Here is a 27,904-nt window from a genome sequence, read left to right on the forward strand (position 1 = left end):
TTACTATACTGCACCAACACACAGACATTCAACACACGAATGCACCTTCTCTTTCTCTGATATACGACCGATCTCCCTTTCTCTCTTCCTCTCTGTCTCTCTCTCTCCCTATCTGTTTTTCAACCTTTGGAGCTCTAGCATCCCACCCACTCGAGCAACGTGCTTCGCAATTGGCGAATACTTGTTTTTAGATTTCGAGTGGGAGGATTATTTTTGATCGTATCCTTGATATCTCTTCAAACAAGATATACATACGACGATAACGATTAAAAAGAGATTCGTTTCTTTTTTTGTTATTATCGCCGTGCAAGACTAAATGTTACATACTTCCATCTTCCTTTTTTCCTTTTTCTCGTCTCTTTTTATCGGACTCGTGAATTTGCCGAGATTGATTCGATCGACAAGAAGGGAATTCTAAAAAGAGACAGAGATATTACCGTGTACGTGCAAGACAGGAAGGATAGAACATGCATCGTTTAATATGCAACGTTCGTCTCGAACTACTTTTGGTGAAACTAGTAAAAGAATCCCCTGGCTCTTCAGACTTTCTCTTGTAAGATCACCTAAACCTTAGAAATAGAGACGGACGTGCATAGACGAGAACGAACAGATAAACGAGAAGGACGGTTTCCCAAAAGCGTCTTATCTTTCGAGTTGGGATGATCTCCGTGGATTCGTTCTGAAAACGAAAACTAGTTCTATCTCAGTCTTTTCAAGACAGTGGTCCGAGAAACCTACCGACCCACAATTCGTGATCTCCTTGGAGCACCCTCCTCGCGATATATCAAGAGAGTTATCACCAAAATGAGATCATTCATTCCGTTAAGACAGCCAAACAACGAAACATTCTCCAAAACGGAAAGGAAGACTCTTCGTTCGAACGAGGGTTCCAACGGCTCACTATTATATCCGAACTCTTAGATAAGAGGAGGGAAAAAGTTGCTCTTTCGAAGAAAGTGGATCTCATGATTTTTCAACTCTCTTCCTACAATTTGATTTCCTTTTAACCAGCATATTCTGTTCTTTTTTTTTTTTGGTTCTTGTCTCGTTAATGATCAAACTCCCTGAATTGATATCTAAATTGCAATATCTCTGTGCTATTACATACACACAAAAAAAAAGAAAAAGAGAGAAAATAATCATAAAACGATAACCGACATTTTCTATTTATTTAAAACAGTTCCTTATCCCTTTGATTAATTATTATTAACTTCTCCAAATATTTCACTGATTCGTTTCGTTTAAGTACTTTCGTGCAAGGAAGCACGAAACCCTCCTCTTACCTCCACCTTAAGAATCATCTACTTCCCACTCGCACTCTCTCCTCGTCCAACCTTAATCACCGTCATATATCAAATGGCGAAATAAATAAGCTACTTAGAGTTCTTTGACGTTGAGAAGCGCGAGGTACTTATTCAGCAAGCTTTAAATCCGTCATCTTTCCTGAAAGATCCTCGAGCCACTGAATTAAAGTAATGCGAAGATTATCTCAGCTGTCATACGAGATATCGAATTTAATTCCATTTATAATCAAACAAAATGCGAATGAAACTAATTCTGAGAATGACAAAAAGCATGTATAGATAATAATAACGAAACGATTAATTAATGAAAAATCGATTTTTTTCTTTTGATTAATCCGTTAATCGATGCACGCATATGCGTGAAACATCCTAATGAACGTTATCATCGAAGTAGGTATCTTTGTTTCCCGTCTAAACCGATCTCCGCAGGTGATAAGCTCGTCGACGTCGGCCGAATGAAATAAGATCGACGATCCACGCGTACCGAAGAGAAGACGAACGAGCTGTGATTTCCGCAGGCTTGATTCTGATTACGAGGCAAAGTACGAGAGAGAGAGAGAGAGAGAGAAAGAGAGAGAAGGTGCTAGTTTCCACAAAAGCCACACCACTGTTAGCTCAAATCCTACGGTCTGGCTTTTGGTCTGTTCGTCTGCTAGAACTTCGAGATTACATATGTATAGTAAAACGTGGTAATTCGGACTATCTGTTCGCCTCAATATTATCTTCATTGGAGATCGAAAGATAATAATAATTGATAGGTTAAAGTCAATGAATCATTCTTTCTATCAAATAATAATAAAAATTATATTTACACTTCATATATCACGAAATAATCGATTTGCACCGATAAAAAAAGAATATAATAATAGTCGCTATTTAAAACGCAATGTACATAAGATCTCTTAAGCTATTAGTATTCTGCGTAAACGTTTACAATAGACAAGGATAGAAATTGGTCTTTGCACCACCATGAGAGAAACGAGCATTATGCAACATAAGAATCGAGATTATCCACCTTCATTCTCTTCTCATTTTGTTCTCTATCTTCCACCCTTTCGGAAAGAAGTGTGGGGTATGGAAAGAGATAGAGAGAGATAGAGAAAGATAGATAGATAGGTAGATTGAGAGAGAGAAAGAGAAAGAGACACACAAACGAAGCTTGGAGGTCTCGAAACAGGCGGCCCGTGAACGAACTGCAAGGGTGTAAATCTGAAAGTTGGCTAAACTGTCTGCTTTCTCTCCCCGACCTAACTCAGCTTTTGCTTTACCCTCACACCCCCGCAACCACCCTCCCGGACTTGGTCCCTATTCAAGTCGTTTGCCCCGAGGGCTTCGTCCTGATGCCCTTCTCTCTCTCTCTCTTTCTCTGTCTCTCTCGCTCTTTTGTCGACATGAGAGAAGGAGAATGAGAGACGAGGAAAATTGGAAATTTTTACTACCGTTTCGTTTCCATTTAACACCAAATCGGCTTCTCAAAGTGAGAGGAGAGAGAGAGAGAGAGAGAGAAAGAGAAAGAGATCTTGGTAGCATTCATCGAGCAACCCCTCCGTAGAGACGCTAATGCGTTTTTCGATTGGCCAATGGGTAGGTAGAGGAGAGCCATCGCTTCGATGTTTTATATCCCAAATACGAGGGTGTTGAAATGCTTTAGGAAACGAGCTACGGATACAAGTAATTACGCGGGTAAGGAAAGTAAATCCTAAAAATATGAGAAAGAGAAAGAAAGAAAGAGAGAGAGAAAGAGAGAGAGGTGCTTGAAATCATCGAAGATTTTCTACTCAGCGAAAATTCACGAAGGCTTTGAACGACGACCACGAATTACTACGCAAGAGAGGATATAAGATTTTCCAAGGCGAGTACACGGTTCCTTAGAACGAAATCGCGAAAGGAAGGTGGCTCTTAGCCATCCCCTAAAACTACTACAATCAGCAAGAGCCACGTCGGCAAAGTTTAATTATTCCCTGCTCTCTGTGTCTTTCTCTCTCTCTCTCTCTCTCTCTCTCCCTCTCTCTCTATATATATGAGAGAGAGACCGAGAGATAGTCTGGGTATCGTAGATCTACTTGCTACGCCGGCCAGGCTACGATTGAGCAATTATACTTGCTTACGTACACACATTTTGCATCACCACTACAGGTACACGTATATATCTGTTAGTGTATACGGGAATGCAGATGTGGTATTCTTGTAGTATACAACGAGGAGTCGCGCTTCTCACGGAGGATACCTAGAGCCAACTAATTCGCTTGAATTTTGATTTTCAATAAGGAAAGAGAGAGAGATAGAGAGAGAGAGAGAGAGAGAGAGAGAAAATCGAAGGGGTAGACTAAAAGACGGAGAGAGAAGGAAATAGGGAGGGGTAGGAGAAAGGACAGACAGGGATAGCGAAATAAGAGAAATGCGATGAAAGAGAGAGAGAGAGAGAGAGAGAGAGACTGAGTTAAAGTGAGACAGACATAGGAACGTTGCGTACATGCGAGAGAGAGATGAGAGAGACAGAGACAGAGACAGAGAGGGATAGAGGGAGAGAGAGAGAGAGAGAGGTAGAAGAGAAGAGCCACGCCGGAGACGCGCGTTGGGATTTAGCTTCCGCGTACAGCTGTACCATGCCGGGGGTTTGAATATGCATGATGCATGGGCATTAAAGCCCTCCCTCTCTCCCTCGGCATCGACTCCACCAGGGCCGTCCTCGTATGCAAATACCCGCTCGCCACCAACGCTACCACCTCCGTCACCTCCACTAGCAAGCACAACGCTTGCTACCAGCATCACAACGTCTCTCTCCTCTCCCTCTCACTCTCATTCACTCTCTCTCTCTCTCTCTCTCTATCTCTATCTATCTATCTATCTATCTATCTATCTATCTATCTATCTATCTATCTATATCTATATCTATATATATATATATATATATATATCCATCTATCTTCTCTCTTGTTTCGATGAACGTATTACAAAATTGTTACGTACGTGTACATATATATATATATACATATGTATGTATATATATGTATGTGTGTATAAATGTACGTATGTATGTATGTGTGCATATGCGTGGACGTGTTCATATTCCCGTGTTCGTGAATTTTCGTCAAAAAATATATAATCTTTAATGCCAACCACGTGGATACACGAAACACAGAAAATGCTTCGTCTCTCGCGAGGACCTTTCGCGAGGGAAAATTGTTCGGTGAAATTTGGCGTGACAAAATGGATAGAGAATGCAGAAAGAGAGAGGTCGTGATACACAAAGAGAACGATAAAGGAAAAAGTGAAACGAACGAGAGAGAATCGAATAAACGTATATAAATAATGAAATGTACATTAACAAGATTACTCATTATACGAATTATCGTTCAATTAAATCGTTCCCGGATGAAAATTTCTGTTTTCAAAGAAAATCGTGCAAAATGCCAGTGAACTATAGTGGATTTCTCGTTTGTCATGATGCTACAAAGAGTTACATCTTTTTTATTGGATTTAGCTTGATAATTCGATTAAATAAGAAGCATCTTTCTAAAAATTGATCTTAGAGATCACTTTTGTGCAAATATTTTTTACATACATTTCTATGACCCGATTAGATCGTAATTATGATTATCGAGAATAAACTATGAATATAGAGAAGAAAGAGAACAAAGAAAAGAAGAACAGAGAAGGAATAACACGAATTTAGAAAAGACATCGTCGCTATTTCTTTTTTTTTTTCTCGATTCCCAATCCTACAAAAATAAAAAGGAAACGAAGAATTGACCGACAAAGTCGTCGGTTATCCGTCTCGAAGTCATTAACAATCTAAAGTTAATTTCGACAGAAGCAAATAATTGGCCGGAGAGGGAAAAGAGAACTACGAAGAAGCCGGTCTCTCTCGCATAATGACGTTGAATCACGCCATTTGGCGAGAGTACTTCGAATCACGACTCGATGTGGGTATAATACGAAAACGGAAGAAGGGTACATTTTCTGGAAGGGTTTATAGGAGCTCGAAGGATCGGCTCCCTTTGCCAATTATTTGTAATTATTTCGTCGACGATGAATTAAAACTGCCTTTTCCCTTTGTCGTGTACACCGATTTGATAAGAAATATAAATAAATAAATAAATAATTAAGTAAATGAATAAATAAATACGTAAATAAATAAATAAATAAAGCAGATAAATTCTACTGCTAATTATGAAAATGAAGTTACGATCCAATTATCTATATTCGGTTAAATTGTAATACACATGTGACACGTGAATTCACTGGCGATGATTAAACAACAAAACGATAAGAAAATCCTCTGACGGATATCCGTTAACAAAATCCAACATTTCGAGGAGTGTCAAACGCGATTGGATGAATATATCGATACACACGCCCGCACCCTGATTATGCAATTTGCTGATCCAACACTATCTGATTCTATCGTTACACAGCGACAATACGCTAATTGGTTCGTTATGGATGCAGAACCGCACCGTTGCTCTGGTACTATATCGATTAAAGCCTAACATAATTCGTTATTATCCTATGACGTGTGCATGATTGCTACGTAATGTTGATGCGCTCGAAACGATTACTCGCTATCGTACATTTATCCTACCTGTCGATACCTTTCAAAAATATAAAAAAAGTATTACCATTAATTTCTTTACTAAGAAGGGAAGAAATTCTATAGAAAAGTAAAAAAAAAAAAAAGAAAAAACAGAAAGAAAAAAAAAAGATAGGGAAGTTAAAAGTACTACCAAGTAGTGACGTAAAAAATTTCAGAAAAATAGAGATACAACGTAAGGATAAAAAATGCAGGAAGTAAGTAGAAAAAAGATCGGACGAAAACAAACGCAGACGAAGTAGAAAAGTAAGCAAAACAAAAAGAATATCAAGAGGAAAAAGAATGGATAGTAATTGTAAAAAACGAAGTCAAACGAAAGCAAAGTAGAAGAATCTAAAAAAGAAAATAGTCCGAAAATTAATAGCAAAATAGACAATTTGAGAAAATCATCAGGGATTACGATCAAGGATGCTAAAATGAAGACTTCGAAAGGAGAAAGGTATTCATCTTTTTTTCCACCCTTCGAACACGGTCTAAACGATGTAGGAAGGGGGTCTAAACATTTCAGATAATAGCACGCCCCCATGGTAATACTATCACCTCTCGTAATTATCTAAACGTTCAGCCGATATCCCCCATATCGTAGGAAAGTCATGGCTTCTTTAATGAAACCCGAGTCCGTCTAGAATTTCGAAAATAAAGCTATGGTGCTTTGCAGGCTGGTGGCACGCGTACCAACGAAGCACGCACCCCGAAGAAGATATGAGTAATAGGGGGGTGGGGTGGTGATTTAGTATTAGGATTTATTAGGGCACTCACCCCTCGCGGCTGGCAACGGTAACGGTTACGAAGGGCGAGGGTAAGACCTTATGATTTCTCCTGGGGACCCATACACACGACTTGGACTAATGCACCTGCCGTCCTTAGTCCTAGCCAGACTCCCTTTTCTCTTTTTTCCACATTTGCCGACAAAGAAAGAAAGAAAGAAAGAAAGAAAAATAAAGCAAAAAGAAAAGAGAAGAAGAGTCTGGTGACATTTATATTCGAATACGGCGTGAAATTTTCGGCGCGACATTTTGATGCCCGCCACGAGATACGCCTCGATTATTTGTCATCCACCTCTTCCAAGTTTCCCTCTTTTTATCTCCAGGGAAGGAGGGTAGGTGGGGACGAAGGGGTGTTGGGACATGGATGAAATGCCCTTCGAAAAAAAAGAAAAAAGAAAAAAAAAATCTCAAATCTCGTTACCTAACCAATCTTTTGCTCTTACCCTAAAAATAATGAAAGATTTCAAAATCGATTTTCTATTCCGATATTATCTAAAGCTCGTTCGTACATACGCAGACTAAGTAACCCGAAAAATAATCGTCAATCGACTCCTTCCGATTTTTGTTTCTACTCAACCGAAATATTCAGCGAACATTTTCCCTCGACGTAATCGATTGAATAAGTAAACTCTTCTGGGGGAGAGGGAATCTTCTCTTCATCGTTCCGGTACTCACCTGCAACAAAAGGAAAAGTCACGTTAGATGAGATTAACGAATTAGAATTGCGCAGGAAATTATTCGGTAGGAAAGTGTAAGCACACTGATAAGAGATAAGCGTTTCTCGTTAGCATTAGAGAACAATATCGTAAACAGGAGTGTTTATACAAGGCTCGGTCTCGGCAAGTGATACGTGACACGCATAGGGCAGTGCGAACAGGGACCAAGGGAAACGTGGAGAGTGCGCGAGCCAGCTGGATTCACGAGGTGGACTTAAATTTCCATTAGTTACGCGACAATGGCGTCGAGGCAGCTCGAGAGACGCATAAACGTGAGGTGCTCGCCGGGGATTACTAAAAATCCGAGGCATGCATCCGCCGTTGAATACACGCGTTTAAACTCTTCTCCGTCGTTCTCGGGAACACCGACGGGAAACAACCGTGTTGCTGCGAGTGGATGGAGAGAAGGGAAAGAAAGGAGGGATGGTTACGACGTGAAACGAGGTCGGATATGAATGTATATAGATATGTGTACACATAGACACACAGATACATACATCTTGTTCTTTTGTGAGTTTCGAGAAACGTCACGCTTCAATGTCCTATGTACTTCTTTTATATATACTTCGACAATCCTCTCTTAAACGAAACTGAAGATGTTTCACTTTATTCGCACGTACAATAATAATAATAAGACTTCAAACTTTTTTATCTTCAGATGATTTGCACGATTCGAATCACATATGAAAATTCCTACAGGGTTGAATACTATTCTTACGAATGTTTTTCGAAGTGTCGGCGCGAGTCAGACGGTTGGAAAAGTTTTCAGATGGGAAAAGGACGAAGGATATTTTTATAATAATCGCGAAGAAGAAAACGAACGGACACGTGTGTCTCGTATGATATTAATCCAAGAAATATATATATATTTTATATATATACATGTGTGTGTACACATATCGGACGCCTCTTTAAATTGCTTGTATTGTCCTGAATATTGCCAAGTCCTGCACGTGACATAACCACACGCCTCTGTAACGCGTAAAACCATAACGCGAGTGACCCCTTCGATGACGGAGAGGGGAGAAAAAGAAAGAGAGAGAGAGAGAGAGGGAAAAGAATCTATTTGGACAAGTCGCGGAGAGTATACACGATAAAGAGAGAAGGTAGATATGGGGGGTGGAAAACTCGCGAGCCGGTCTAACAAACAGAATATCAAGACAGCACGTGCCGTGGCACGCAACGAATATCCTCGGAAGCACGCATCTCCACCCTTAACTCCTCTCTCAAACCCTCTTCTTTTGATAGTACAACCCTCCTTTCGATCTTCTCCCTTTCTTTCCCACCCGTTTCCAAGTTTCCTGGAAAACTCAACTTCTCCTCGCATTTATTTCTACCTATACCTACATACATATATCTTTATCTTTGTCTTTTGACCATTGAAAGTATGGCGTTTTTATCACGAAGGGTAACTACCCTTCTGTCTTAACTTTACCGACGTCTTCTTTGATCTTCGAGTGATAAATGATCGGACTAATCAGAGTTCTTAAATCTCGTACAAAACAAAAGTAAAAATTGTGTTATTGACCGAATCAAAACGTCGAATAAAAGAAAAATCGGTCAAAGTAGAAAGTGTTTATTCATATCAGACCTGATTCAAACCGACTGAATTATATACGCAAACTGAAATTAAGTGAAACTATGTAGGTCTTTGGTATTTTCCCTTTGGATATTCCTTTATCGATTAACAACATACAAACATATTCATTAGAAACATATTACCGCGTTCAAACAATCTACAACCACATATATGCGTGCTATTTCAATGATCTCGTCACAGAGGCGCATTGTTCTCGGAAATAATAGCTTTAACATAACGATAAAAATGTTGTGGGGTAACAAGATTGAACAAATTTATCGAAAAAGAAAAAAGAAGAAATAAAGATCTCAAAAGAGACATTGTCTTTTTTCCGTTTTTTTTTTTTTTTTGACAATTCCAAAAGAATAGTTGACCTAGTAAAATTAATTGCAACAAATCTTGGATATCCGCATAGATGTTTCTCCCCTCCCCCCCCCTCTCTGTTTCACTCTCTTTTTTTTCTTTTTATTAACGAGAACCCGTGAGCATATTCGCGTATTTTTGTTCTCGATTATGTCGGCCGGCATTATGCTACCACTAGCCGCTGCTACCGGCTCGAGCCTCGTTGTTGACAAGGGTCGAACGCGAGGGTTGGCTTGTTTGCGCGGTGTCACCCTTATCTCGGTCGTTGCCCCAATTTTCACGGCTCGAAATAAAAGGGGTTGAAACTACTACGCGTTGCGACCTTAACTACGTGCCGACGCTCGCGTGAGCTTTTTGTCTCTCTCTCTCTCTCTTATTTCTTTGTCAAAGAGACTCGTCAACAATACTTTTTTTTTCTTTTTCTTCTCGTACGATCTACATATATCTTTTTTTTTTTCGATGAAAATCCGAAATAAATTTTCCGATCTTAAATATTTAAATCATTAACTTTCAAATATACACATACACATACATATGCATACGTTTATGAAACTTGAAGAATTTCAAATTTATTCGCCTTTTGATCTCCTCGTTTTAATTCACTTTTTTTCCCACTTTTTAATTAAGGGTCCAGCCATAAAGTATCCTCCATTTCTCGATGGGAATCACCATCCGTGGTCGTTTTGCGTAACCGAAAACCCGCTCACGGGCTGCCCTTTAAAAAGAATTAAAATGAAAATATGAATGCATAACGAGATGCGAGGCTCGAAAGCGAAGGGAAGAAGAAAAGAAGAAAATCGGTTCGTAAGAGTCAGAGCGTGAGTGTCGGTCGAAGTACGCTCGAGATACTCAGAGGGATGAAAAATTCACTGGATATTTATTATTCCGTGCATAATTCGAGCTAGAAGGATAAGAGAAGGGAATCATCAACATCGAGCGAATTTTCCTGCTACGTATGCCTATGAATGTGTGTATATATGTATACGTATATATTTGACCTCATTAATTCGCGTTAAAACTTAATAGCTAACTTATACGAATTAATTCAATTTAATCCTGCGCCTAAAGAAGGACGATGTATTCGAAAATGAAAATTTAAAAATGCGAAAGAATCGACTATCGTGTATTTAGCAAATATAATAAAATAATGATCAAAAAGAAAAAAGAGAAAGAAGAAGAAGAAGAGAAAGACAAGCAAAAAATAAGAAGGAAATTCTCTATACCTAAACTTTTTCTTATTAACTAAACCTCTTCTAATTTCGGAAAAGCACGTGGAGGTACTAAGCAAAAGGTAGAATAATTAAACGCTCGAGAAACAGGAGCGACGTTCCACGCATCGCCGTCGAAACTTCGAGGACATAAAACTTCCCTGTAAAATCATCCCTCAAGCGACATCTCCAACCATCCTCCCCACGTTCTCCCACTTTCGTCGCTATCGTCGTTTTCGTTATGTCACCGCGGTTTCGTACGAGGACCGAAATTTTACGCGGGAACTTTAATGAGAGAACTTGAAGAAAGTTACGTAAGATCTTAGGAGGCTAAGATCGATCCACGAAGAAGGCCAAGAAAGGAAAGTAGAGGGGTGGGGAGTAGAGAACAGGACTTTGGCGTACTCCTGAAAAAGTGTGTGTGTGTGTGAGAAAGAGAGAATGAGTAGAGATAGATAACACGCGAACGAGTCGAACTAGCCGCCATTTTCCTTTTAGCGTTCCTGCCTCTTTCACAAGCCGACAAAATGGCGCTTCGCGAAGCGCTTTATCGGTATAAGCCAGCACGCGAGGAATATCGCGGTCGAACCCCACCTTTCCTATCAGTTATCACGTTGTAAACCTTATCTCCCACGGAACACAATACGTGCTCTCTGAGAGAATGAGAGAGAGAGAGAGAGAGAGAGAGAGAGAGAGAGAGAGAGAAGGAGAGTGAGAAATTCTCGTGCGTGGCTACGTGTATGTAAACGTGTATTATGTGCTTTCGTGTGTGCATCGTTATTAAGGGTAACCGACGATCGTGTCGTGGAATATATTCGTGCCCTCGTCGCTTGTTAGAAATTGGGACGACGGAACTTTTATGGTGGTTTTAACGATTTTTCAACCAGTTACGAGCGAGGACACGTGAAATTCGATAGTTTTTACTACGGAACTACAAATCTTGTAAGAAGCTTTTATAAGATCTTCGTGTCACTCGACATCTGATCGTATCGAAGGCAATATAATTGTTTCGAATATATGAAAAGGATAATAAATTTTAAGGGGACACGCGAAAACCTTGAAAAACTTTCTAAACTGAACGATACAAAATTTTCTCTTTCTCTCTCTCTCTCTCTCTCTCTCTCTCTCTCTCTCTCTCTCTCCCTCTCTCTCTCTCTCTCTCTCTCTCTCTTTACCCGGCAATTTTTTTTCTTCCGTTTCTTTCTCCTCTTTTTTTCTTTTTGATAAAAAATAAAAAAGGAAAAAAAAAGGATAACATCGCCGTCGGGTGAACAGGAATTCTGCACAATGACGAGCGTGTAATGGTAACGACGGGAAAGCGGTTACGTTGGCGCGTTTTATATCGACTGTAATTTTAACGTCCTGTTTTCTCGTTGCACCATCGCCCGCTACTCCCCGTGTACAAACTTGCGAAAAAAGTGGCAAAAACCGTCTACGTGGATCCGTCGAGTGACCGCACATATACGTAGACACAAACACCAAGGCACACACAGTGGATACAAAAAACAAATATGACACTGGCCAGTATCGTTTTGGATAAAGGGGAAACGAAACGGTTAGCGTTTGTGTCCCTTTTATGCTTCGCATCAACGAGATATCGAGTTGAACCTCCGACTTTTCCATTCTTTTCTCTCATTTCTTTTATTTTCCTTTTTCTTCTTTATATTTACACGATACATCGAGAAACAGAATGAGTGAGTGGGTGAATGAGACCGAGAGAAAGAGAGAGAGAGAGAGGAAGCAAGATAAAAAGAAAAGAAAAAAGAAAATAAGAGGCGAAAAGTCGCGTAGAAGATATCGTTTCGCCGATGCCCTTAAGGTGGTAATTATGGAATGTAATTAGAATGCACGAGTGGTACGAATTACGCTTTTAAATGCGTTGCTTTGTATAAATTAGATCTAGCATAATTACAAAATCGGAAAGAGTCGTAGTCGCTTAAGAAGAAATTTTAAAAAATTACAAAAAAGAAAGAAAAAGAAAAAGAAAACGAAAAGGAAAGGAAACAAGGAAAGAAGAAAGAGAAGGAAAATAAAACTCTTAGAGGAGAGAAAGAGAGATAGAAAGGATGATCTCCAAAGAGAGAAAGATATAAAGAAAGATGAGGATAGTTTAAAGAGAGTTGAGAGATTCGGATCAAAAGTTAATTGCACGGATTCAGAGACGTGAGAAATAAGAACGAGAAAGCGAGAGGAAAATTTTTGAAGAAAGAGAAAGAGATTTCATGAGACGCGTATGCAGTGGAACGTTTTAAAGGAAGCTATGAAAGAGAGAGAACTAAAGAGAGAAAGAGAGAGAGAGAGAGAGAGAGAGAGAGTTTGAAGAAAAAGTGCAATAAGCGAAGCTCGGATATGAGATATCCCGTAGCGGGAGGTAAAAAGATAGAATTATTATCGAGCGAATCCATTTGTTAAAACGCACACAAGATCTTAATCTCACATCCTGATGTATAAGAATGATTCAAAAGAATTTTTTCCATATACTTCTTTATATTCGATTGACAATTATTAAAATAATTGTTGTTTGCTTTAGAACACTGTTACATTTTCTAAATGGATGAAATTTACACCGTTACGTCGATTTGCTCTCATCTTCATCTGTATTCGAAAATGTACTCCCTGACAAAAAAGAGAGATTTCTTCATCCCCCTCTTCACCACCCCTTATCCTATGCCATCACCTTCGGTACACGACGATCCGCAAAATATTTCTGGCATACAAATTTCGTGGGAAAGAACCTACTCTTGAGCCCCCTATCTTCTTTCTTTCTTTCTTTTTTCTCTTTTCTTTTTTCTTTTTTCTTTTTTCTTTTTTCTTTTTTCTTCCCGACGACCCTCGTCGTACTGTCGTTGAGAAGAGAAGAAGCATTAGCATAAATCGACGTGTATGAATAGTCGTTTTATAAGGGCGTCCCACTTTAAACGTCTCGCCGAGACAGTCTTTTGCACGAAGAAACCTTTAATTAAACGTTTCATAAATCACTTAAAACCGCTCGACTTGGATTGCTGCCGAAGGAAGAGTGAAATAGGGGTGGTGAAATTAATAAGATTAATCGGTTGACAGTTCGGGGAAACACTTTTGATATCGCACGACCTTCGACTCGTCCTCTTTTCTTTTCACCACCATCCTATCCTTTTTACGATGGATAAGAATAAAGTTTTTCAAGAAGGAATATATTCATTTTATTAATCACGAGGGAAAAACATTTCATGGTTGAAAAACATTACTTTTTTACGAAGTGGAACGTGACTTCGAGATATTTTCGGAAAATTACAAATTTTCAGATAAGAGGATTAGGATTATTTTTTATTATATTTAACGAATATTTTCATCGATAAAACGAAAATACGAATTTATTTTAAATTCCTCTTTGAAATAGTGACTATTCGCGGATGATAATTATTTGACCGATAACGAATCGGACGGATATTTACGAACAAACGATGGTGAAATTTTATAGCAATGAGTATAAAATTTATTTTGGATATTAATTAATTATTCTACTACCCGTATGAGACCTTATAAAAATTGCGACGAGATTTTATTCATATACTTTTCAAAATAAAAAATAACGCCAACGAAAAAAGAAAAAAAAATATATATATATATATACATACGTATATCAGAAAAATGTATCAGTAAATGTAGGTGTGTTATTGGTGGCCAATAGCGTGAGGATCGTCAACGTTAAGTGCGAAATGGGCATGCGACGATTAGTAATGCGAAACAAAAGGGTATAATGTGTATCATGATTCAGAGGTATAGAAAGAAAGAAGGTACGAGGGGTGGATAGAAGCTTCGATACGTCGATACATCGACGTGCGATTTTATCATGACACGCTAATATGTTTCCCCTTTTTCACTGTCCTCCGTCCACCTTGTTTGCCACGATAAAACGCCTTTGTACTCATTTCCTATTCGCTTTATCACTATAAACACGTTATAAATCGTACGGTTCGAGCCGTACTTCAACGAAAACGTCCACTCCTACATCTAATCTACCAATCCGATCAACAGTAAGTCCTAAAAAATGGTCTACGATTTTTTTTCTTTTTTATTCTCAACCTGAATCACAATGAAATATCTTATCGTTGACAATAATTAAAGCGTAAATCTTCCTTTTCAAATTATTTTCTCGATCGAACGGATCTCTTTCGAACTTGGTTAACTTTCGTAATAGGATGCAACTTTAAAAAAACTATAAAGTGACAATGAAACGAGCTAAATCGAATATGCTTCGAAGAATCTGTTTACTAAGCATTGTAATCCGAGTTATATTGTTCCTTACAAATACTACATTTTTTTTCGTTTATCTGTTCTTTTTTTTTCTCTTTTTGTTTTTTTTTTTTTATCTTTTCGTACAGTAGCGTGGAGTAGAGAAAGGTGTGAGAGGAGAAAGAGAGAAAAAGAGAGAAAAAGAGAGAGGAAGGATCGACGATATTACGGTGATACACGCAAACGATACGAGTGAGCCATTGTTGATGCCGTTGGCTGCTGATTGTTACTGTTGCCGATGCCCGTAGTAAAAAGCTTTGAAACGAGCCGACGAAAAAGCTCGAAACTCTCGAATCCATCCGAGAATACGTTGCACTTTTGTCCTACACGCTTGTCTCCTTTTGTTGCGCTCACGTAATAACCCCACGCGTTAGAAACACTGTGTGTTTATGGTAATCAAAGCGTTAACAACAATCGGATCGGATCTGTTATGCGTAACATAAGAAAAAAAAAAAAAAAAAAAAAAAAAAAAACAGAAGAAACAAAGAAGAACTTAATCACTCTTCTCTTTTCTCTTTTTGTTTTGAACCAACAGAGATTTATCGGGGGGATACGAATGTGATAAAATAATTTTAGTCGGAATATAATCCTATAAGTCAAACGTGGATGAAATAATAATAATAATAACGATAATGGCAATGATAACAATAATAAAAAAGAATATATAAAATAAAATAAAATGAAATATATAAAACGCAAAACGTTTATATCGATAATATTTCAAAAGCAGATTGAGACAAGAAAACCCGCTAATAAAAGATTCGGTTTTCTCAGAACGAATTTATGAATATTTATTCAACAACGAGATAAGGGTGAATCACGCGAAGGCTCGAGTACGAAGGGAAAGAATTAGCTTGATTTTCCACTCGAGTCTTTCTTTCTCAGCAATAACGACAATCGTGATATCTCACGAATCGACCGTAAAAAAGGAAAGACTCTGTTCGATTTACAATTATTCGAGAAGACTCATTACCGCTTGGAGTGTGCCTATTATGCGTCCCATAAGTACTTACGAGACGAAGATTCAAGTGGGACGATACACCGTACGTAAGTACATAGTTACCGCATCGTCCCATGGCTGTAATATCGCAACAACAATTTTCCATTCCATTAGAGGATACAAGTAATGTTCTTATCGTTTGATAATTCATCGAATTATTATTGTTTTATAATTAAGTAAATTAATTTCTTGTTCTCTTTTTCTTGTCAATTTTTCATTTAATTAATGATTATAAAGTAAAAGAAAGTTGATAGCTACGATGTTAATTTTCTTTACTTTTCCCGACCCTTCTAGGAATCTAAAGAAAAAAGAAAAAAAAAAGGAATAAAAAAAAAAAAAGAAAAAGGAGAAAAGGAAAAAGAGAGAGCGAGATAGAGATAATTCGAAATCCGATCGCTTTAATAGCTCTCGTTTAATGACGAAAACAAGAAGAAAGAAAGGGAGGAATTATTCGAGGAAGAAATTAATTAAAAAATTTCCGTGAGAGAATCGATTAAAATTCGAAGCTTGGGCGATGTTAAACCACGAGGAATTAAATTCTTTCGAGACAAAAACGACAGGTCGCTTATTAAAGGCGCGGGAAATAATTTCACCGTCGAGTCAATATAATGTTTTATATCGTAGGTATAATAAGCAACGGGAGAGTAGTCCGATCTCCGCCCTCTTTTTCTTTCCCTCTCGCTCTTTCTTTTCTCTTTTATCCGGGACTCTTCTTTTTACAGCTTTCTCATTTCACTACCAATTGCATGAGAAGGGAGGCTTCGATAATATGTAATACAGGGGTATACATATATACGTACGTACGTATGCATATACATATTGTCGTGACACGTGGCAGGCAAATGAAAGAGAGTCTTTTATTTTTTAATTTAGTCGTTCGGCAACATATGTCTTTTGTCCTCGGAATTAACGCTATGCGCATTGATCGACGGATAAAAATTTCAACGAGAACATTTATATTTGTCAAATTCCAATTTTCCACCGTGTATTGATAAAAGATAATTATATATATATATATATATATATATATATATATATATAAAAGAAAAAAAAAACAATATAAATATATGAAAAATTTCTCGTAGCATCAATTTCCATTGTTTCTCTCCGTAGAAAAATAGACCGCATGACAATATTGAATCGGTTTTCCAGCAGCTTTTCGCTACTTTTTTTTCAGTACTTTTAATCGATAAATTCTTTAATAAATTATCCTAATTCGTCGGGGAAAGATAGGATTATAAAAAGAAACAAATAAAAAATAAACAAAAATTAAAAAATAAAAGTCCATAAAGTTCGTAATGTATAAATCTCACGAGACACAAAGGGCCGAGCATCGGCGACGATCCGTTTAACAAATGATCAGATCACAGAGCGCGCGTCCAGGGTCCAGCGATCTCTAATCATAAAACGATCGATATAACAAAATAGAAGAGAAAGAGAACGTGGAGGATCGATGCATAATTCGTGCGGCGTCACTCTTGTGGACACAATAGCCCATACGCCACCACTTCCTCCTCTCATCCCTCTACCGTTTTATTCCGGATTGGCATTTTCGATCGATCGAAAGCATTGGCCACGTTTTAAGGGAACGCTTTGCAGCGTGCATTTATCCTATGGACGAAGTGGGAGAGAAAGAGGAGTAAGCGAGGCCGAGCATAAGTTCGAATAGACGTCACTCCCGGAGGCACTGCATGTTTCATCGGATCGATTTCGAAGTGACGTCATATAGCTATTAACCGCAGTCTAACTGAATTATTAATTTACGTACATGTATATATACATATATACACGTGTGTGTATATGTATATACACGCACATACAAACGCAGATAGAAACGGATGTGCAAGCAACCTGACGTGTAGAGTAGCACATAGCTAGCCTATACCCATTCGACGCCATTTTCCATACGATATCGTTCCATTTTAATAGAAACCATCCAGTCCTTTGACCTGTCAACCTGACGTACACACAACGTAACTGTAGTCGTATGTACGTATGTACTTACGTACTTACGTCTTACGTACAGGCTGCCATAGTAATCGTTTCTACGTAAGCTACTCGGAATTCTTTTTTTATCGTATCGATCATTTAAAAAAATTAACTAAGGTTAAGGAAATCACCGTCGAGAATATTCTTCGTTCGAGAACACGAAGAGAGACTGAGATCAAATGTTTTCTTTATAATAAACATATTTCTAATAAATCCGTAAATGTTAAACAGTATCTTGTTAAGGGTATTAAATAAAATCGGTTGGAACAATTTTGCAAGTCATTTATTTAATAATATTATTCAGTCATACTCATTAAACGCGTCGTGTAATAATTCTCTTTTCCAAACTTAAGCTTCTCGAGACTATGTCAGGTAAATGTTGAGTCAAAGTTGAACGTGTCCCTGTCAAGTAAGTCAAAACTTTCCTTAGCCGTCGTAGATGAATTAAATTACAAGGTACAAAAGATAAGGAGGAAGAGAAGGAGGTATAAGTATAGAGGGTATATCGTGGCGAGAGACAAGAGGTTAATTAATAAGCGCTGCCATAATATCGTGTTTTCGTTCGAAGCACAAATGCCGTGCCATGTGAACGCACGAGCGCCTCACTATTTTCGTCTCCCTCCCTACTACTCTCCTTCCTTCACCCCCACTCTCTCTTTCTCTCTCTCTCTTTCTATCTCGGTCTCTTGTCTCTGTCTATCTTTAAGACCAAGATAAGATCCCGAGGTACAGTGAACTACTTGGAGAATTTCTTACTGTTATGCATAGAGATTAGTAATTAGATATTTTAATGAGGCAATTAACAGGATTATACCCCGACCGTTATATCCGTGGAATTAATGAAAGAATTATCTTTAAAATCGATCGATCGAAACTTTGTAATAAAATGGACGAAAAGAAAAAGTAGAAAATGTTGTTACCATTGAAATGTAGAGAGGCCTTCACGAATAGAACGAGATTACCGTAATACCTTATACTCGTGAGAAAACTAGGAAAACTGTGATAAAAATGGAGGGTAACTGAGAAGGGTATTGCTGGTGATGGTGAAGGAGGAAGCGAGACAGACAGGCAGAGAGAGAAAGAGAGAAAGAGAGAGAGAGAGAGAGAGAGAGAGAGAGAGAGAGAGAGAGAGAGAGTAGGAGCAAGAAAGAAAGAAAAAAGAGAAAAGAGAGTAGAAGAAACAGGGAAGGGTAAGATATACATGTACCGGAACGCCCTTATTGGGATTGCCTGTAATTTAGGGTTACGTCCGAAACTCCGAAGATTTCTTCGTTTCCTGGCAGGTGGCTAGATTGGAGGAACCAACCGGTCGTTCGAGATTGTAACGCGAGTTATTGTCTTTCTTTCTTTCTCTCTCTTTCTTCTCAGTCTCTCTCTCTCTCTCTCTCTCTCTCTCTCTCTCTCTCTCCCTCTCTTTCTCGCGAAATTTATCGTCGAACGCGTACGCGGCTGCGTGCCTTAGGCCACATCAATTTCTCTTTCTCTTTTTCTCTCTCTTTCTCTTTGTAGGCGAATACAAGTAATCACCCCTTACGAAATGTCCGTCGAGAAAAGATTCCAACTTCTAGGAGGAGAGAGAAAGAGAAAAAGAGAGAGAGAGAGAAGGGGAATAAAGGACCACGTTAGGGATCCTATAGAGAAGAGAGGAGAGAGAGAGAGAAAGAGAAAGAGGGCGGAAGAGAAACGTTGTTAGGGGTTTAACGAAATAAGGGAGAAACGTTCTCCGTCGTAAATTTACCCTTGTAAAATTGGTCGGGTGTCCGAGCGATTAGTCTTTTGTAACCGTGATTAGTATTAGCGTGGGTATACTTGAGAGGTCGGCGAGAAGGCGAGAATGAACGATTAAATCCGTGCGTGACGATAAATTCTTGTGTTTATCTGCTCAATATTCTAACATGAAAAATTGCCAACTATTTTTCGTGTATGTATAGTATGTTATAACGTCTGTGTGGGTGCGTGGATGCGTGCGCTATTGCAAGTCTATATATATATATATATATATATATATATATATATATATATATTTATATAAGATTACAAAGTTCAGATACGAATCAAAAGTGTGTTCGCCTTAGCGAAATGATTGAACATTTCAAAACGCTTCAGCTTCATGAGAGGGTTAATTGACTCGATATATCGCGGACGATTAAATACAGATCAGTGAGTAGTAAGTAATAAACACATAAATCTATCGAACGACATATACACATACATACACAATATGCATATATATATACAATATATATATATATATGTATATCTATAGAAGTTTCTATATGTTCACGAACGAGTAACGTTATCTACGGCCTGTGACGTTCAACCAACCGAGAATCGGCGAAACAACTCGATTTATATCCGCGATTAACGGCCGATTACATCGCGCCTGGAGCGTTACCTGTAAACGTAACGACAAACCGACCGTGAGAAGCCGAAGCGAATGCAAAGCTCTTTCGATGCTAACGCGAGATAACAGTGGAGTTGCTTGTTTGTCCTTTTAAAAAATATTTTATATCGGCAACTTTTTGAGAATTTCATATATGTATCTATGACGATAACGCCTATGCTTTATTTAAGCTCTCTGTTAGCGAATTTCTCTTTTAAAAAGATACATACACAGACACACACACACACACACACGATATATATATATATATACGTATATAAAAAAAAAGAATTTTATTTTTTTCTAACTCCAATTTTCGGTCGATTAAACGATTTTAGTTAACATCATGCTTGAAATTGAAAATATCTGTGACAATGTTGTAAGCGATTGAAAAAAAGAAATGAAATACAAAAAAAAAAAAAAAAAATAGAGGATGAAGGAATAATTACTAAAAAATTCACATGCACGTAAACGCATACAACCATACGGATACGAGTTGAATAAATTCAAATGTCAAAAGTCCATGCATTGACCGAAAAAAGAATCGGGGGAAAAAAAAGAAGAAAATAAAATAAAAATCGAGGATTCTCTGACCGATCGTAGAACGAGTTCCCGTGGGACGAAGTAACACGAAGAGGTATAAACTGGAGAGCGTTAATAGTTGTGCCGTTTAAATGGAAGAAGAAGAAAAAAAAAAAGAAAAAAAAAAAAGGAAAAAGGTAGAAAGAAAGAAACAAACAAAACAAAAAAATGTAGAAAAAAGAAGAGATTCCCCAGAAAGCCGAACGAGAGCCAGTCATTGTCACACTTTCGTGTAGTACTACAAAATACTACCTAGTACGTTAACGATTTTTTCTTCCCACTCTTTTTCGATTCACTCTCGACGCATCCACGTACTTTTGGGAAAAAACGCAAGCATTGTTGCGAAATAGAGTATCGAAGTGCATGGCGTTTAATCCAGGGTGGTAGGTGGAAAGGGGAGGAAGGGTGGGAGAGAAGGAGGGTGGGAGGGAGGGAGGGAGGGTAAAAACGTGCCCCACGTACGAGCAACTGTTCTGAAGCACTCTTTTTCAAATCTTTTCTCCATGCCCTTTTATATATTCGAAACTCGTACGCGAAATATTTCCTTCTCTATTCGCAAACGTGACGAATTCTTTTTCTTTATCATGTTATCATCGTCGAAAACGAAATTAAATAGTTTAATATCAAGACTATTTCTACTAATACTTTGTATCGATCGTCCGTATATTTTATTGTTCAATTTCAGCATTATAATCTCTCTTGGTTTATACCCAGACCACTTACAAACTCTCGAATTGTTTCCATAGTTCTATAGCCGGACAGATTAACGTCGACGTGTCGACGACTGACGGAAGAGCTCGAATGCCACACGGTATTATCGTTCGAGTAATCGAAAATCGTATCGAGGGTGGACGATAGGCATGGGCACGTTCGGTCGATCGTCGAAACACAGAACGAGAATTTCATGGGCTATGGCTCGGACGGAAATGTCCGAAACGATTTTTAGTCAGCGGGGGTGACTAACCCTTTCATATATATATTTTTTCTTTTTTTTTCTTCCTTTCTTCCTTTTTTTTTTTTTTAACTTTATCTCTTTTTCCCCTCTTTCAAAACACGACCGGCTCGCCTTCCGACAGCGATATCGTTTTCGAGAAGTCGACGGATTACTACTTTTAACTTTTCCTTTTCTTTTTTTTTTTTTTAACCCGTTTCTTCCAACTCTTCTTTTTTTTTCAAGCATGCTCGAATGTTTATTGAAATATCGAGTGGAGAACGCTTTGTACTCTCGCTCCTGTATATTCGCGACATACTATCAACAAAAAACAAACGATAAATTTCTTTTTGTTTCATTCTTCTTTTTTTATATCACTGATAAATGAAAAGAAGATTTTCGAGAGATCGATGTAGAGATAACAAAATATAGTGGAAAGCTCGTAATTATGCACTTGACGGGATCGATTTGCAATAAAATACGGACGTAATAACGTCTGACGACTATTACTAAGAATTCGATTATTGGAACGCAGACAGGTTGTTTACGATTCTTTTCAACGAATCAAAAACGCGCGTGTCCACGTTTATCCTGATAACTTTACCGCGAAATTTCCTCGAAGCTAAAGACGAAGAAACGAAAAAAAAATAGGGAGAGGGGAACAAAGATAACGTCAATAAAAAAATAAAGGAAATAATGCACAAATAATTGTGGCTATTACGGATTCATGATCGCACGAGCTCGACTTCTTTTCAATCCGCCCTCTTTTTCCTCGTTTCGTTTGGTTGACCGTTCCGATGCTATCAGATCCGCTATAATACGCTTAAATGGGAAAATAATAGCACTTCGTTCAACCCGTCGGCGTCGGTGACGTGTACTGTCTGGATGTGGGTTTGACGCGTTGCCTTTCTACTCTCTCCCTTGACCCTCCCACCCCCAACTTTCTACGTGACAATGCGACGCAATGGCAAACAGTATTGTAGATTAAAGAGAAAAGGAAAAAAAATCAACAAACAAACAAATAAATATGTATTACGGTTTTCATTTTTAAAGTAAAAAAAAGAAGAAAGAAAAACATGAGTCCTCTCTCTCTCTCTCTCTCTCTCTTAAAAAAAAAAAAAAAAAAGAAAAAAAAATGAATAAAAAAATGCGTAAACATGACAAGACAATTAATATCTAATTTTTAATAGACAACTTTCGTATGCCGAAACGTAGATTCTTTCTTTTCTTTTTTTTTTTCCTTTTCTTTTTTATTTATTCATTTTTTGTGTTACACGAATGCAGTTAAGTTTCAACAGAAAATTCGTATTTTCTTTGAGGCAATTCTTTCAAAAATGAAAAACAGAGAAACGGAACGCAAAAGAATTTCCATCAAACGGTAAGATACAAAGAAAACGTCGAAGCGAAGGGATCCGAAGGGAAAGAGAAAGGAAGAAAAAGCTATCGCGTTCCTCGTTGAAAAGTTCGGCAAAGTTTTTCCTTCCGTACCGTGTGCCAGGCGATATCAATGGCGTAGCGTCCTCGAGTTTCAAAGTTTCGCATATACAGGCGGCTCTGACGTTATAGGGGTGAAGAAAGGGATGGGGAGGGGGAACAAAGAGAAAGCTAAATCGTATTAGTAGGCGCATATATACGTGTTTTTGTGTAAATACAGAGAAACGCGCATACGTGTAAATGCCTATCTGTTTATATTTATATGCATATGTACAGGGTGTCATATTTTAATCGTAACTTATCTCAAAGATTATCGTAAATAGATAAGAAAATAAAAAATAAACTATATAGGTATGACAGAGCCGCTAATCTTCAAAAAATTATTCTTTCGAAATGACAATAGATCGAACGATTATTATCGTTATCAATAATCTCGTAAATATTTTAGTGCATCGATCGAAATAGAACACTCTGTGTATATCCATGCAGATATATAGATAATGCACATGTTATTCACGGAATGATACGCTTTCGTACGCGTCGTTTCTCGTTACTATAAGTATACATATAGAAATAGGAAGATACAAACGCGCCCGCACACATATGTACAACTACACAGCACTCTCTTTTTACCAGTCCTATACACTTTCCCAAGTCACACACTCGAGTTAGAGCATTAACGACGAGCTACGTTCGCGCCTGAACGAAGCTCTTCTCTTCTCGACGAATGTTCCCTGTCTCTCTCCTTCTTCTCTATTTCCCTTTCTCTCTTGCAACAAGATCTTTCCGGAAAGTGGGTTAGCCGACGAGCTCGCCACAAACTTCGGTGGCTTTGGAACACGTAATTACGCGTATTACTACTCGGAGATACTTCTCGGACTGGCTTATTGTCAGTGCGATAAAAAGAAAAACAGGAAGCGAGAGAAAGAAAGAGACAGAGAAAGAGAGAGAGAGAGAGAGAGAAATACGAAAATATTTGAAAGGCTTAAAAAAACTTGAAACTCGTCGCAGAGTCCAGGTTGCAAAATTTTTTCAATTGCTTTTCAATTCGAAAATTTTCCTGGAAATTTTGCAATAATTAGGACGATTTAAACAAAAGAAAAGTAAACGAAATAATCGGCATAATTTTATCGTTAAAACTTCCAATAGTTAATCTTCGGAAAGTTTGTTAGACGTACGTTGCGTTATTATCGCACAGGAAACATTATTTCTAAAGAACATAAGAGAATGAGAATGCGCGTGTGTGTATCGAGACACGGACTGGTCCCGATTTGAAACTGGCGTTGTTTCAAATCCTATTTCGCGAAAATTTGGCCGAATTGTTTTCTACGTGCTTGGAATATTCCAACCTTCTTGTCTATCCTTTCATATAACGCGAACGAGAAAGAGAAAGTTCAAATTCTCTTTTCGAAATTTACTTGGCAAGAATATGAGCGATCTTTTCAAAATGTTTTCATAGCAACAATGCGGAGAAACATCTTTTTTCTTTTTTTTTCTCTCGTTTTCCTTCTTTTTCTATTTCTTTTTATGTTTTCGCGTAACAATGCGATCCAACGTCATATTTTTTCAACTTTAAATTTACCGTTACTTTACGAAAAAGATGTATTTAATAATAACTCGACGTATTTTTAACGAAATATTTCACATTTTTTAATCGTAAAATGAAAAAGAGGTAAAAATAACTTTTGATGAAAAGATCGTCGATTTAAGATTCTTTTTTCGATGTATCGATTATCGTTTGGGAGAAATATTGTTAAACGAGAGTCGACCGGATAATACTGACTCGAGCGAGCACAGAGCAGCTTTTCGTTCGTCATAAAGGGGATTTTTTATTCACGACACTCATCGTTCTCGAGAACAGTAATCGCTCGAAATAATTTCAACGGAAACGCGATCATCGAGCGAGATCAAAAAATGGAACGATTGTTTGAATGATAGATTGAATAACGAAAATCTATGTTGATTTTTAACAGCTTCCCAAATATAAACAATTTGTTTTTCTTCCATTTTCATTAATGATAAACACAAGCAAAGAAAAAAAGGGGAAAAAAGAAAAAAAAAAAAGAAAAAGAAAAATAATTAACTTTTATCGAGAAATTGAGCACACGAAGCAATTCATTTCGATTAAAAATAAAATTGCACAGATGAAGATATAAAGTACTTTAGATAAATTAATGAATATAATGTCTTTCTTACGATTAAATGTAAGTACAATGTGTATCGATAAATAAATAAATAAAAAAGTCATAACAATTTATAGTCGGTGGTGTTACACGCGAGCTTTTATCGCTAAACCGTTGCGTACACAACAAAGCCAAAGCTCCTTTCGACTATACTCGGCTGCACGTTTATAGGTGTTCGCAGGTGGCAAGAGATATGATGCTAATAAAAGTAATAGAGAACGATATCATCACCGAGAAAAATAAGGAAAAAAGGAACGAAGAAAGGAAAAGGAAAGGTGTTTTCTGCACGCGTACGACCAGATATAACGCTACGAAATGATACTTCGTCTAATAACTGTACTGTACCTTCGTGACACGAGATATGTGTGAGTACAACAATAAACGTCCGAAATAGATCCTTGATCCTTTTCACTTTGAGTTAGAAGAATGACATACCATAGAAATTATTGCTAATTTGTTACGTTATCTTGACTTTTTGTTGAGTAGTAGATTGATATAAAAAAGAAGAAAACAAATAAAATTTTGTTGATACTTAACTTTTAATAAAATATCAATCGAACTAGGGGAAGTATATTTTCTAAAAATGTAATATTAAAATAGAAAGCGATGTGCTTGTGTATGTGTTCGTGTTTGTTTGTGTATATATATATATATATATATATATATATATATATATATATTAATAGGACCTACCGATATTGGGTATCGCTCGGATGGTGATAAAAAATAAAATGAAATACGAGAGCTGTCGAAAACGTAATATCGTGACTCGAGATAGACAGGATTTGACGATGTTATAAACATCGAGATATCATGATTGCCATATATATAAATATGTGTGTGTGTTTGTCGTGACTAGTTACTCTCCTCTCGCTTTTTCTGTAAAAAAAAATATAACAAGCAAAAGAAAAATGAACAAGATCAAATCGCGATACGTCTGAAGTTTAGAATATCGGCGATAAACGAAAAAGGAAAGGAGAAAGAGAGACAGAGAGAAAGCGTGAGAGAAAGAGAGAGAGAGAGAGGTTTTCAAATATCTCGTATGCGTGTTCGAATCAAAACTAGCGAATAGCATGAATACCGTAATTACCTTTTCGAGTGTACTGTTTGCACGCTGAAATCCAACCGTTTGAGGGGTCGCTCAGTGGGGAGTGTGCGTTTGTGTACGGACTAGAAAATACAGTGAGTGTATAATTCCAAAGCTAATACGCGAACGAAGTGCCTTCTTCACGGATCGATTACGATGCGTAATTGTTTCCATTGTTAAACCTTACGTAGATGAATAGATGGACCTGAATCGATTTTCTTTTTACGTATTTATCAATAATATTTCTACATACAAACATTAAACCTTCGCACCCGTGTTATTTATTTATCTTTCTAATATCTAAAATGTTTTAAGAAAGATAAGGAAAGAATGAAGATAGACAGAGACGAATAGTGGATGTAGGTAGGCAGATTTAAACTGATAAGTATATGTGTTGCGTGCGTGCGTACGTACGTGAGTGTGTGTGTGAGAGAGAGAGAGAGAGAGAGAGAGAGAGAGAGAACACGTTGCTCGAGGCAGCTCTTACACAGATCCAACCATGCATATATCAGGCATTGTGCATAGCTGCTCTCACCTCAGTTATCTTAATTACATCTGTAATGCACACCGCAGTACCTGCAATGGGGCAAAGCATGCGTCTCTTCTCTCTCTCTCTCTATATATATCTCTCTCTATATCTCTCTCCCTCTAACCTTCTCAACACGTTGTATGTATTCGCAGATAGGTGGTCCTACTTGCTCCCTAGACCCTAAAATACACGAATATTCGTGCTCGTTCATCGACGTGTGTATATACGTATGTGAAATCGAGCATCACTTAAGCTCCATTTGTAGTCCCGATTTCTGACGTTGATCGTGAAATAATGAGTGTGAATACGGATAAGCATTTTACGTTTAAATCCCTCTCCGAGATGGAGAAATCCTGCTCTAATTCTTATCTAAATTTCATTCTCTAATATTAATATATTAATACGAATTCATTAATTATTTATGAAATAATAATATCAATACAAAATGAGAATATAAATAAACCTTTTTGAATATCCTGCAAGAACGAATATTTTTTTTATATATATTCAAGATTCTTCTTTCTCTTTACCTTTGGTATCGCTGATATATCGAACTAATAAAATTGATTAATTTAATTTACTTAATATATCTCCGATACACACACACACAAATATACACACACACATACATGTCTATATATATATATATATATTGTATATATATATATATATTATATATGTCTATAAAAAAGAATAAGAAAAATAAGAAAACAGATAGAAAGAAAAAAGAGAAACAAATATACCGAAGAACATAAATAAAAAAAATGGAAACCAATATCGATAAGTAATTCCCATCGCGAAATTACGTGAACGTGGAATAGATAAGAGAATTTCCTATACCTCGATGTTTGAGTTGATTCCTTGTGTATGTGAAATCTATCTAACTCTCTCTCTCTCTCTCTCTCTCTCTCTCTCTATCAAAGACGATGCGGAGTGTTTTGCGTGAGAGAGTCGAAGGAAGGTTACAGCGCACACGCGACAAC

The 27,904-nt window shown here is 37.6% G+C and overlaps 1 protein-coding gene across 7 annotated transcripts in view; it reads right to left on the bottom strand.

Moving 5' to 3' along the window:
• The window catches only part of LOC122630800 (semaphorin-2A-like), a 362,656-nt gene that overhangs the window by 61,528 nt on the left and 273,224 nt on the right, over positions 1-27,904 (bottom strand). The window lies entirely within an intron of this gene.

This window comes from Vespula pensylvanica, chromosome 7 (assembly GCF_014466175.1).
Source record: "Vespula pensylvanica isolate Volc-1 chromosome 7, ASM1446617v1, whole genome shotgun sequence".
In the NCBI taxonomy this organism is placed as follows: Eukaryota; Metazoa; Arthropoda; class Insecta; order Hymenoptera; family Vespidae; genus Vespula; species Vespula pensylvanica.